The sequence below is a fragment of the Chrysoperla carnea genome, chromosome 2, assembly GCF_905475395.1.
Source record: "Chrysoperla carnea chromosome 2, inChrCarn1.1, whole genome shotgun sequence".
Taxonomy (NCBI): domain Eukaryota; kingdom Metazoa; phylum Arthropoda; class Insecta; order Neuroptera; family Chrysopidae; genus Chrysoperla; species Chrysoperla carnea.
In genome coordinates, this window is record NC_058338.1 from 74331316 (window position 1) to 74345285 (window position 13970).

Below are 13970 nucleotides of genomic sequence, written 5' to 3' on the forward strand. Positions count from 1 at the left end.
TTATTTCCAAACTCATTATGTCTAGGTTTGACGCAAGAATATACTCACGGTCTAAAAATGTACCGCTTAAGAAAAAACACGTTAGATAAATAATTTGAATGAAAAAATATCATCATTTTAAATATTAAACGAAAAAATATCTTATTATTTATAAAGATTTTTAGGAAAATATATTAAACACATACTCTCCTAATACTCTAGGCATATAATGCTGAAAACATTATTAGACAAACATGTTAGTTTCTACAGATGCTCCTAATGCTCTAGAGCTCTAGACATATAATTACTATTTCCAACACATTTTCGCCTAATTAATATTAATTTAAGAACTTTTAATTTTTTTCATCACTTTTGCTAAGAAATTTGTTTGTTGTTTTTAGCCACAGGTACAGGGTAGCCACGGGTTACGGTAACTACAGGAATTCTTCACGGGTCGGGCTAGTAATAAAATTATTTTTCTAGAAGTATTATTGATTGTTCACCACATATTAAATAGGCTGCACAATCGGTATACAATATTAAACTATATAGCTGAAAACAATTCCTCGCACAACAGCGTTATCAAACAAAAAGGGATGATATAATTTTAATAAATAATTGTATAAACAAACGTAAAATAATTATTCAGTAATTAATTATTAAAACAAAACATGAAAACAAGTTTATTAACGGTTCATAATTCTCATCATTAAACTTTTTTAATTAGATGATCACTCATATGAACAATTTAACTTTACATATAAATATATATAGGGTAATGTTTTGTACCATCGCTTCAATAATGACTACTTATATGAGACAGTAACAAAGTTTACAAATTAAACAGTCAGCAACCGAGATAATGATTGTCCATTTCTTAATTGAAACATAATATTTTAATGCAAAAAGTATAATGCTCTTATTATCCATTTATTTGTACATGTTTACTAACATTATAACGTTTATGTTGAGGAGGTAAAGTTTGAAAAATTGGATCGTGATATATCTTGAATCAAAATAATATAATATATATATATGTTCAATGATTACGTAATAATATAGGTAATAAATATTACTTGCATAAATTGTGATCTCAGGTACGGCACTCTTCCCTATATGTTATACCATCATATTTTATACATACAATCTATTATTTATTATAATATCTGTATGGTAAATGTATGAGGTGGGCCTCAAAAAGGATACTAATCATTACTGGCTTCAGGGGTGGGCGACCGGGGAGTTTGGTTTTCCAGGACGCAGCGCGTGCCAGCTCAACTTACCCACTTAATTTGAATACTTATTGATCTAAAGGAAAGCCATTTTTCAAAGCATAAACGCTCTTTTGGACACCGTGCTTATATCTATAAACTAAAGGTTTCAAGTTGCAAGCCTTTTCACGTGGAATTTCTTGTTGAACATAAAAAATTATCAAAATAAAGAAGAAATAATGAGGTATTGTACTGTACTGCAAGAAAAGTTAAGTGTCAATTTCAATTATGATATTAATGGAGATTTATTATGCGATAAAGCTTTATGTTTGAAACATTATCTCGAAGACAGTCAGGCAATACCCATTACAGCGTATTTGACAATAAACAATACCTGTGTTTGTTGCAAGTGGCGATCGCAGTTTTTCTAAAGTAAAATGGATAAAAACGTATACTTGCAGTTTACAATGTCCCAAACAAGATTAACTAGTTAGATCGCGCTGTCCATTGAAAACTTAGATTTTGCCAGTCCTACCAGGGTGTTTGCTGACAAAAAAGCTAGAAAATAAAGTTTTAATTTTTTTTTTATGTTTAATTACGCGACTGACAGACAATATACAATAAAGAGGATAAAGGGTTAAAATATGTTATTATTAATGATAATAAATACATGTTTGTATAATATAATCAAAATATAATCAAATAAGTAAAGCCATAAGGCTCTTAGATGGCTAAGGCCGGCTCTGATACTAATAATAGTGAAATTAAAAGTATAGACAATCCGAGATAGAATATCAAAATTTTTATGACGGGTATTAAAAATTAGCTCAATTTTGATAAGCATTACACATGTTCAAAGGAGTAAAAATAAAAAAAAAAGCGAAAAAAAAAACATAGTAATTCGACAAAAAACAAGGCGAAGGTGGCTGGAAAAATTGACACCCACCACAATTCCTTTAATTTCCTTTAATTTAATACCCTACTGGATAGGTTTTGTTAGTTATTTTTATTAACGAATATTTTGCTCCAATTGGCCGCTTTTATTACACTTTTTGAGACAGATATAATGATACCTTAAATCTTGAAATTCATTGAGCCGTTTGAAAGATACGAGGTAATAAAGAAATTTACAAACAAATATACATGCATACATACAAGAAACGCGCGAAAAACATAACCACTCCTTGAAAGTCGGGTAAAAAGGCGGAGGGATGCCAGTAAATTGACATCCATTAACGCTCCATTTAGAATGGCTACACAGACGTTTCCAAATCATTTTAAGGAAGTAGAAGCGCCAGTGCCATTTTGGATAAAAGGCTTGATTTTTTTGCTTATATGAAGTTGGACTAAGTCTAATCAATTCTGAAAATTTTACTTAGTCTAATCAATTCTGAAAATTTTAGGAAGGGTTGCTCGATTATTTACATGGTCTTATGTCAAAAAGGTAGATGGATGATATGCTTTCATAGGCATCCATAGATTTCTTCAAAACTAGTCGGTGGAAATAGAAAAAAAATTTCAATTTAATTTCTCTCGAAAATTGATTTCAAATATTTCATACAAGGTGAAGCTTTTGTAATCTAAATTCAGAGTTACATAAACTTGATACATTACATTGAATAACCATTGTGACGTATTTCTTTTCCCGCCTTTTATTTAACATTAAAAACACCTATTGTTTTAGTTGAAAACTCATGCAATAAATAAGATTATTCATGCCAATAAAAATCAAGTATATTATACAAAACAACTTGCCACGCTGATCTAAAACAACATGAGCCATAATGACAATCACCCATTAAAAACACATAAACTTTTCACATGATCACAACACATCACTTTTTCACGAAAACTCATGTAAATTTAGCATGAAAAACAAAAACATACACTTGGTGCCTTGATACACATCACTGTAATATTATTATAAGCACCATTAAAAACACAACAAAATAATATATATTTATTTTTTTATTTTATATATTCGATAAATTAAATGTTGCCAGTGATCGTTCACATGTATAACTAAAGACCATTGATCCCTTATAAAATTTGACTATGTCTCAGGTAGATACACACATATAAACATATGAACACACACATTATATAATATAATCCTTAAGTTTGACATTCTGAATCGTCTTGATAAGGGATGTACAAACATAATTCTAAAATATTTTCAATAATTCCTAATTTGCTTTGTGTAAAATCATTAACGCTTCTTCCTCGGGAAAATTAATTTGACAAAAGTCACTTACAAGAATTTTTTCAACCAGTTTATAATGGTTTAGGAGCTTTCGGAAAAAAATCGTAAAAGATAACTACATCGAGGAATATGCATGTATTTTTTTATATTTTTGAATTTCTCTCACTGAACTTGTACTTTTATTGATTAATTTTAAGTAATTACGAAGATATTAATTACTAAAATAATGGTTTAGTACAAATGCCCAGCCAATAAAGTTACGGGAAAATATAGTATGTATGAAATGGGAATATTAGTTATGTGTGCGTGTGTGTGTGTGACATCTAAGTATGGGTGGCTATCTAAGAGTGGCTATCTTTCTTTATTCACATGACGTAAAAAAACACACGATTGTGTAATCAACACTGCCTATACATGGTATTTCAACAATTTGCTCAGTCAATTGTTTGTTTTCACTTTTAGTTTATTTAAATTTATTATCAAAATATTTTATGTCAATTTAATAAAATGTATTACAATTTTACGTTTTAAATGTGGTTAATTAATACCAAAATTTACTTTTTAGAAAGCATTTTCACTAAAACAGTTATGGGTGAATGTTTAAATCGTTTTATTATCTGCAAATCAAACTCCCAACTGCAGAAAAACTTTACTGAAAATTGTTATGACCAGAAACTACACACCTACCAATTTTTATTCTGTAGCAAATATATAAAAATTAACAAATCTTAATTTTTTTTTAAATTTTGCACGAATAATAATTTTTATCTGGCGTGCGCTGTTCTGCACGAAACATGAATCTTTTAAAGCAATTTTTTTTTTTAATTAAACAAATTGTCGATTGTATGAATTTTATTTGTAGCTAATTTATTTTATGTAAAATTTTCGGTGGATGAACACATAAGCTGTTTGACCGTTAAACCATAAAGTATTTAGCTCTTTTCAAACACGAAAATGTACAGAAAAAAATTTGACTATCGTGTTCTGTTTCGTTTATTTAATTTAATACTGATAGAATAAGATCTTCACAAGTTTGAACAAATTACGTCTTAATAAGAAACTTTGAGATTAATTTCAATGCAAGCCCAATTTAAATAATTAAGTTAATTGACTGTTTAATATTATGTATCGCTAATTTGTCTATATTGTAGTAATGGAAACATAAAATTAAACGGAAGGGTTGAAGGAACGAATAAATCAGATGGATATTCTGGCGAAAATTATCCCGTTTGATAGTTCAAGTTCAATATTTTTTCATCATGATATGAAAATAACAAAAGACAAAATAGTTTTTTATAAAAAATAAGGATTATTATTATTTTTACAAAATAAATTGAGTAAAATTAGGCATTCAGTCAAGTGATAGCAAACACCAATTAGAAAAACGCTATTAATGTTGTAAAAATTTTAAGAGAACGAAGTTGGTTACTTGATTAATTAACATGCAGAAAAAAGACTGCGTACTTACAACTTTCAAACACAAAATTGATTGTTTGACAAGTCGTGATGTCATTCAAGACGCCATAACATTCTACACTGTTTTCGAAGTTTTAAATTAGTTTTTGAAAATGCAGATATATAATGCAAATAATTTTTCTTTTAATATTTACTTTTTGGATATCAATCAGATATTAATGTAACATATAAACCAATTTTTTAAATTTAGTACAAAAACCTATTGTTTGTGAAAATAACATTTGGTATTGAAATTGAGAAAGAAAGACGTGAGCTTAAATTGGAATTACAACATGGTTTGGGGATGCCTGAGAGATGTTGTTTTTAAGAGAGAATAGTTTAATCTATTCATCAAGGCTCATGCATTAACGAAAACTGCGGAAAGGAAATCTCAGATTAGAGGAATTGTGAACTCAACAAGTGATTGATTTAACTTTAAAGCCTTTAAAGTATTATTATCATTACAATTTTTTGTATCATCAGCAAAAAGGGGCCTTTAAATTACAAATATATCCTACTAAACTCTACTTAAAACATTCAAATCAGCTGACGTATAACATATTAGAGAACTATCCACCCCTTGGAGCGATTATATTAAAATATATATTTTTTTACCCTATAAATAAATAAGTATATACATGTTTATAAAATCCGAATGTCTCGTCACTTTTGTTATGTTGTTATATTTTTTTAATAACAGCAATTGGTTGTGACGTCATAGCAAAACAACTTTAACAACAGACAGATGCAACTTTCATATTTTGCACTAAAAAAAAAAAGAAAACAAACCCCAAGAACACAAACAACATACCCTCTCACTAAGTGCATACGATCATGATTGTTGTTCTGCCTTTGTTGTTTTTTTTCCAGCTACGAGAACAGGTAAATAAAATATATAAAGATGAAACAAACTATTACTTATATGAATAATATTTATAACAAAATGCATAATATTTATTAATACAGAGTGTCGTTTGCGGTTGTTAGATGGTCAAGGTTGTCTTATGTCATATTTCGGTGGTACATATTTTTATCAAAATTTATCAAAAATATACAAAATACAAATTATCAAAAGAAGAGCAAGATAAAAGAAAGTTTTAAGGACAATTGAACCGTTTCGTTTTTTAAATATGAGATAAATATTGACTGTCGAATTCGTGATTTTGAAATAAGTATTCTTTAGAACCATTTTCATGATAAATTATATAATCTAAGTACCAGTTCAATCATGCCCCTGAAACTACCAGCGGCTGGTATTCTACCAGCCAAAGTGGTAAAAGAAAATAAAGGTAAAAATTGGACTTCGTCTGTCCAATCACCTGAGTCTTTTCTTTACACTTCAAGGTAACAAGTACATACCAAGAAAATGAGCAGAAAAAAATTCTCAACTTGACATGATGCTAAAAAGTTCTTAACTTAGCACCTTCAATCAGATGATAACACTTCAGACCTTTTTTAAAGCTCAAATTACCCAGGGTTCTTCCGTACACTTGGGAGAACAAGTACATGCCAAGAACAATTGAGGTAAGCTACTTCTGCTGGTAGCTACAGGGACATTATTCAATCGAACATACCTAAAAAAAAACAAAGTGCGTCAACATACATCGGCATCGATAAACCTCTAGTAATTATTAATTATCTCTTCTAATTTATAAATAGCTCAATTATGCTTAGCCTAATAACTTTTTTCAAAGAAATTTCTCGGTAATGAAGCTTTCTCTTCCACGAATCCAGGAAAATTTTTTACCACGTGGGATACGCATACTTTTTTTTGTTATTCTGAAAGAACGATAACTGTAAAACAATCACTTGCCAGAATAATTATTTTAGTTATAATTGTAAGTAATTTAGTTATAATAGAAAATTGTTAAACTTTTTCTGGACACTTCCGGTATGATATTCCCATTGTCCGACGGTCTGAATATTGATGACAGACATTCCATTATCCATTTGATTAATCGTTGGACAATAGTTTTTGAATTGGTTTTACAAATGTCTCGCTCTTAGCAAAAAATAAATAAACCAGATATTTTTGTAGATTATCTACGTGATCAAAAAATTTCCATGCCGCGTAAAAGAGAACGTCTAACTTCAAGAATTTCCGAAAAAGAAACAGTTGTTAAATTAAACATATAAAAATAAATACTGGAAAATGTAAATAACACACACGAAAATAATCACTAGAAAACTCAATTTTTTCGCGATTACATTACTTTCTTTACACTCTACAAGTAGGTTAAGTTAGATGACATTGGGTGTCTCCGCGAGAAGCACACATAGGTCTTAGGGGCATTGTCATACTCTATATGTGTTTTACCAACTTTACCGCTAATGATTTTTTTGAGGCATACCAAGTACGAAATTGGTCACGCTCACAACTGAGCTACTAGGATTGATATTCTACAAGTAACAATGATCAAATGACAAATTTCCGAAGGTAAAATTGCCCGAAGAATATTTAAGTTAGCATGCATATGACCGTAGACACCCTATATTTAGCAATTACAGTTTCGTTTGCTCCACCACTAGATTGTAAAACGCCGGACATTCCTTACATGTGTTACCTAAACGTTACTTGAGTATACCTTCTCAAAAATAAAAAATATATAAACACAGCAGTTCAATGACCTACAATTTTTAACCTCATGATAAAATTTATTTAAATACAATAGTTAAAGGTATGTTTAATATCATTTAATTAATAATATTTTACCAAATTAAAATATTAACAGTTAATTAGTCCTCGAACATTTAGATAAATATTTAAACACCATTTTTTATGTTAAGTGAGTTAACATTGTATTAATTATTTTAAATAATTAATACAATTATTATAAATGGATCCTTTTTGAATTACAATGTTAATATATTTAATTTTTATTTTTATGTTTTTTTCATATATTTACAGGATAAAAAAAGAATTTTTCACGCAATTAGTCGCTTAAAAAACGATTTCTTTGAATAGAAAAATTATTTAATAAAATTATTCGAAAATAATAAAATTTTTTAATTTCGATTTGAATATATTTAGTTTTTGTTCAGTTTCGGACAGCAAACGTACAGGTGAGTAGATTATCTTATTATTGGAATAACAATAAACGTAACAACAAAATTCCCCACAGCAACTAGGAAGTCATACCAATTCTTTGGGCCCAATCTTCGGCTTTAAGAAATCTACTTTTCTTTTTTTCAAATGATTGCTGCTCAGTTCGTTTATACAAACACATATTCTAATGACCAAGAGTAGTAATTTCTGACCAAAAAAATATTAAGTTATGTAAATAAAAATAATATTCATTTTCTTATCAAAATATTGATTTTAAATGTATTTACACAAATTAATTAACGTTATTTTACACTAAAAATTACATTAATAATACACTTCCTTCCTGTCTACACTATAAAATAAATTAGGAAGTTGTACCAAAAATAAATCACCAAATCAATTCTTTTTGGGTATAAAATTATTGTAATAGTTTTGAGTAAAGACCAAAATAATTAAAAATTCGAATTTTTTTCATGAAATTTGGTACCTTTATGGGTAAAAAAAATATTCTAAGCCAATTTTTCTTATAAATTTGTTCGATATCTCTAACCACCTCTGACGAGGCTATTTGTCAATTTGTAGTATGCTGAGTTTAAAGTACAGATTTCGATTAAGTAACTTAAAAAATGTGATCCATCACCCTCTTGTATGACTGAGCAAAATTTCAAATCGATATTATATACATAACGAAAATATGAGGAAAAGTGATTTTGGGGGTAGTTTTCTATTACCCCCTTAATAGAATTCAATATTTTTTTAAGTATGTATACTTAAAATGTATGGCAAAACGAACTTATATTCAAAGATGCAGGCTTCCGTTTTGATGGTAGTTTAAATCAGGCATGGGCGAGTTTTTTAAGTCAAAGTCATCATTGTTATAACTTTATTGTGTGCCATAAACTTTATTGTGTGTCTCTTTATCCAAGTCCGCATTGCTCACAGAGGAGGAAGCGAGACGGGTTTACAACTCTTCTACCTATTTCAGTTTCTCTAATAGTAATAAGATAGGTAGAAAAAAAATGTTTTCTCTCTGTCTTACTCGTATTTTTGGTTGTCACTGGTTAGGTTGTCACTGTCCTTGTCGTATTTTAGATATTTAAGCCAGACATGGACAAATGTGACTCAGAGAAATCCCTCAGACTTCTGTAACTAAAAAACGAGCAAGACAGGGACAACTTATCCAGTGTCAACCAATAAAACGAGTAAGACAAGAAGACAACTTTTTTTCTACCTATCTCATTACTCTAGAGAAACTGAGATAGGTAGAAGAGTCGTATACCCGTCTCGCTTCCTCCTCTATGAGCAATGCTGACTTGGATAAAGAAACACACAATAAAGTTATAACAATGCTGATTTCGACTTAAAATAGCTCCCCAATGCCTGCTCTTAGCCACGTTTGCCCATACCTGGTTTAAATCTTCATTTTAGTGCACTAATTAAACCATTTAATTTTTCAATTTGATAACAATAGTCTCTGACATTTAATTTTTCAATGCGTACGTGTACATGGTGTTAATTTGTTAAAAACCGTTCATGATTGAACGAATGCATTCATTTACTTTCTTAGTAGGTATAATCATTAATTAGAATTTACTACTGTTGAAATAATAAACAATAAATTATATTGTAACAAATATTTAGTGAATTATATTTACATATTTATTATGTATTTCATATACGAACTGTCCTCTCATAGTCACGTACGCTATGTTTTTTGTTATAATTAATAAATATTTTTGTATTGTTTTGTGTGTGTGTGTGTATATAAGTAAGTTTAATTAGTAAGGTTACACGCAAAAAATTTCCATTCCAACAGTTATACCCACCATCTTTATCTTATAATATCTAAAGGTCAATTAATTATATATTTATTTAGAGGAATGCTTATGAAATTTAAAAACAATTCAAGACGTTTTTTAAAAATGAAATCTAGCCAGACCGATTTTACGCCTCAAGACCCTTTGCATACTAAATTTCATAAAAATCGTTGGAGCCGTCTTTGAGATTAATTTCCCGAGATAAATCGACGTTTTCTAAGAATGAAACCTAGTTGAATTGATTTTCACCCCCTGCATTCTAGATTTCATTAAAATCATTGGAGCCATTTCCGAGATTGTTGATATATATAAATATATACAAGAATTGCTCGTTTAAAAATATTATATAGCTTTGCTCGGTATTTTTTGAGGTAAAAAGACACAAATTTTTTCACTAATATAATAACCGTTTAATATGTCTCCACGCAAATACCAATTTCAATGTCCCGCTAATACTTTATTTCGTTAACTACGATAAACACCAATAGATGTTAGCAAAAGTCACATTTTACAGTTAACATTTGAGTTTTTCCGGAAAACATGGTCAAAACGACGTTTTTTAAAAATGAAACCTAGCTAGATCGACTTTTCGCCCCAAAAAACCCTTGCATACCCATTTTCATGAAAATCGTTGGAGCCATTTCCGAGATCGTTGAAATATATACATATACAAGAATTGCTCATTTAAAGACATAAGATATAATAATAAGATATTTTATCATTACAGATTTTCACTGGAAGTGTAAATTTTTCCTGACTTTGGTCTAATTAAAGGTCTTCAAATCTTTCTATTTTCAAACAAATTATTATATAAAAGTTTGTTGTGCTTTTTAAAAGATTAATCTCGGTTAATCTCTTAAAAAACGATTTTTCATCCAAAAAATTTTATTTTGCAAATTTAGCAAGAATTTCCCTGATGTCAATTTTAATGTATCTTTTCCTTAAAATTTTAAAATATGCGAGAATAGATGCCAGTATCTTAAATAAAAATTAAAATCGGTGCATGAGGCTGGAATATATAAGCAATGAACGCAATCGCAAGTTCACTTGCGATTCACGAGCTATTTTCCTTTCTTTCTATTTGTATATTTAAATCCTTTAAATTTTCGTAGTTTTTTTATATTATCCAAAAATGGATTTCACACGATGTTTTGACTCGATAAAGAACGTCGATTGAGGCAATTAAAAAAGATAGTCCCTCATGGGGACTGCCGATGGAAGTGAAATCTAAAAACTTTGGAATAACTGTGTTTTTTTTTTTTTTTTTTTTTTTTTTTTTTTAAATTTTAATTTATGCATAAAATTTTATTTTTTAAATTAATTATAGTATAACTATTTAATAAAAAAAAAAAAAAAACCACACAGTGATTTCAAGCGGTCGCCCATCCCAGAACTAAGAATGCTCAACGTTGCTTAACTTCAATCATAGGGCGAGAACGGTTGTTTTCAATGTGGTATGTTATGTTGCGTGATGAAGAAGAGCGTTCTATGATTTTTGTTCACTCTATACGCACAACTACTGCTACATATTTGCAAAGTAGATGGGAATGTTGTAATAAGTGCTTCACTTCGACTTTCTTTGGCCACTAAAATCGAAGAGGATACTTCGTATGACGGTGGATTATAGGTATATCTTTGAGCAAACTAAGGGAGTATCGCACTTATATTATTTTCATTAAGAGTTTTCGCTGCTATAAAATACACGAATACTATTTTGGTTTAAAAACTTAAGTATATTTTCGTAAATATGGTTTATAAAAAAAAGTAGAAAATAAGCTATTTTATTTAAATATATAAGTTTATAAATATAAAACATTTTATAAATAAATAAATACACATAATATTAAATATCTAAGTTAGTGAGTGACTGTATGACGACTGACTGACTTTAAACCATAATACATAATGTTTTTTGATGACATTAAAATACTTATTCGAACATAAATATATGTTCGAGGTAAATTCTATACAACATTGTATATACACAACAACAAACATACACATATGTGGGATATGATTATGTTGTTTGTGCCCCTAAAGCATTTAGAAAAGGCATAAAATCAAGACACTAATAACAAACATGTATTTATACAGAATGTGACATCAATAAAATATTTAATATTATAATCAAATCAAGTCAAATCATAATAATTACACATCAATAGAGTCAGTCAGACACACATTGTTAGTTTTTATTATAATTTTTGTTTATTATCTACTAATGGCTTACTTAAAAATGTTTTTATTGCTTTAATACTAGAGTTCCACTCCTCATTTTATATATTAACAACTAGTTGTAAAGTACCCGCTTTGCTTCGCAACATCCCCAATTACAACCCTGCCCCTGTATCCCCTTGCGGTTTGTTTTATACACGTCATGCTCTTTTGTTTGATGCCCTACTTGGGTATAGTTGAAAATATTCGATTATTCATCCCCACTTTCTCGCTCCACCTTTCCACCCCGAAGGTTAAAAATAGATAAAAATAATCCTTGAAGCTGGTTGTTTATCTTGTCAATATTTGAGCGTAATGGATGTACAACTTTTTAAGTTTTTGAAGCACATCCCTTTCAACCCCTAACTCTACTATAATATACATGTATTATAAAAAAAAAACCTGCCTCTTGAATCACTCTATCTATTAGAAAAAATCGAATCAAAATGTATTACATAGTTTTAAAGATCTAAGCATACATATGGACATGACAGGTACAGACAGCAGGAATCGACTTTGTTTAATATTATACTGTTTTATTTTATATTATACAAGCATGGACCCCAAAAAGTAAAACCAAATAAATCATTTTAGGTAATTAGCAAATAACTTGCTAAAATTGAATTATTGCCAGTTGAGACTATCAACAAAAACAATCATAGTTTAAAAAAAAATTAAAAAGCGTGAGGTTCAAAATTTCAATAATTGTAAATATTTTATAGACAGTATATTGGTAAAAGTAAAGTCATAAAAAATAAAATGTCTTAAAAATCACCCCACGCTCTTTCACGATAATATGATTTTTTTTGTATTCAAAGAAATTATTTTCTACCTTTTAGTTAAGCTAGTTACAAAAGCGTGTTTTTTAGTTTTTTTAGACTATTATTTATTTTGTGTTTTTAGTTTTTAAGACTGTTATTTATTTATTAAAAATCAGTATAAATATGGTGGGAGCGCAAATAAATGTATATATTTTCAGATATGGAAATCGTTAATCTTGAAGATCTTGATCAGAATAATTAAAAACACTTATTAAATTATTGTATTGTCATCGGTCCTTGATTAGAATGCCAAATTTTGAATTAATCCGTCGTTTTAAAGTGGGTTAAAATCATGTTCTAAGTTTCCGTTACATTCTAACATACAATATACGTATAAAGCAAATAAAAGCGTGTTCAAAAAGGCGCAGAAATTTTGCATAGCCTCTTCTATAAAAATGAAAAGTGGGAGCGAAATTAAATTTGCTTAGAAAACAATATGGTTAAGGAAGAGCCAATTTGTATTTTCGAATGATATGAGCCAAACAAAGGCATGATTAGTTCAGAAGATATTGGATTTTAAATTTCGAGGTGTCAATTTTAGTTGGAAAGCCGAAATTTTGGTGCTAAAAGCTCGTAAGGGAACTTTTTATAGCTCATTTTCAAAACAATACAAAAAATTTCGATGTGTTTTAACAGATTTGTTATTAAAATAATTTAAAACATAGGTATAACATTTCTCACCCATTGAATCCTCCGAACACAGATTCTAAAACTGGAAAATACAAGTTTTCATATGAGCTGTTGAGCTTCCAAATACGATGATTTAAAATTTTCCTTTCAGACTTTTGATGATCATATATGCAGTAAGTAATTCATGGTATAATTCTTAGCATTAAAATTGATTACATAACATATTATTAATTGAATTCATCCCGTATATGAAGCAGGCATACGAGATGAAGATAATGTACCGCGCATACTATGTACCGCCGCACACACAAGCTTTCTTGTTATGTTGTTCTTTCATATGTTTTGTGCATTCTCTACATGGGTAGGTTGGGGTGAATAATAAAGGAAAATATAAGCGTGCGGGTGACTTTGGTATACAGGGTAATGTGTGCGTCATTTGTACCTTGAATCGTGTGCGTCATTTGTGCTTGAAAAAGGTCATTCTTATTTTTGACGTCCACGATTAAAAATTATTTATATATGAAGTTATAGTAAGTTTTGTCCCAAGTTTGTAACGCTTAAAAATATTGATGCAAAATTTTGGTTGTAGTTCAT

The 13970-nt window shown here is 29.1% G+C and overlaps 1 protein-coding gene across 1 annotated transcript in view; it reads right to left on the bottom strand.

Moving 5' to 3' along the window:
• Positions 1 to 13970, bottom strand: part of LOC123293593 (serine/threonine-protein kinase minibrain) — a 619645-nt gene that overhangs the window by 294335 nt on the left and 311340 nt on the right. The window lies entirely within an intron of this gene.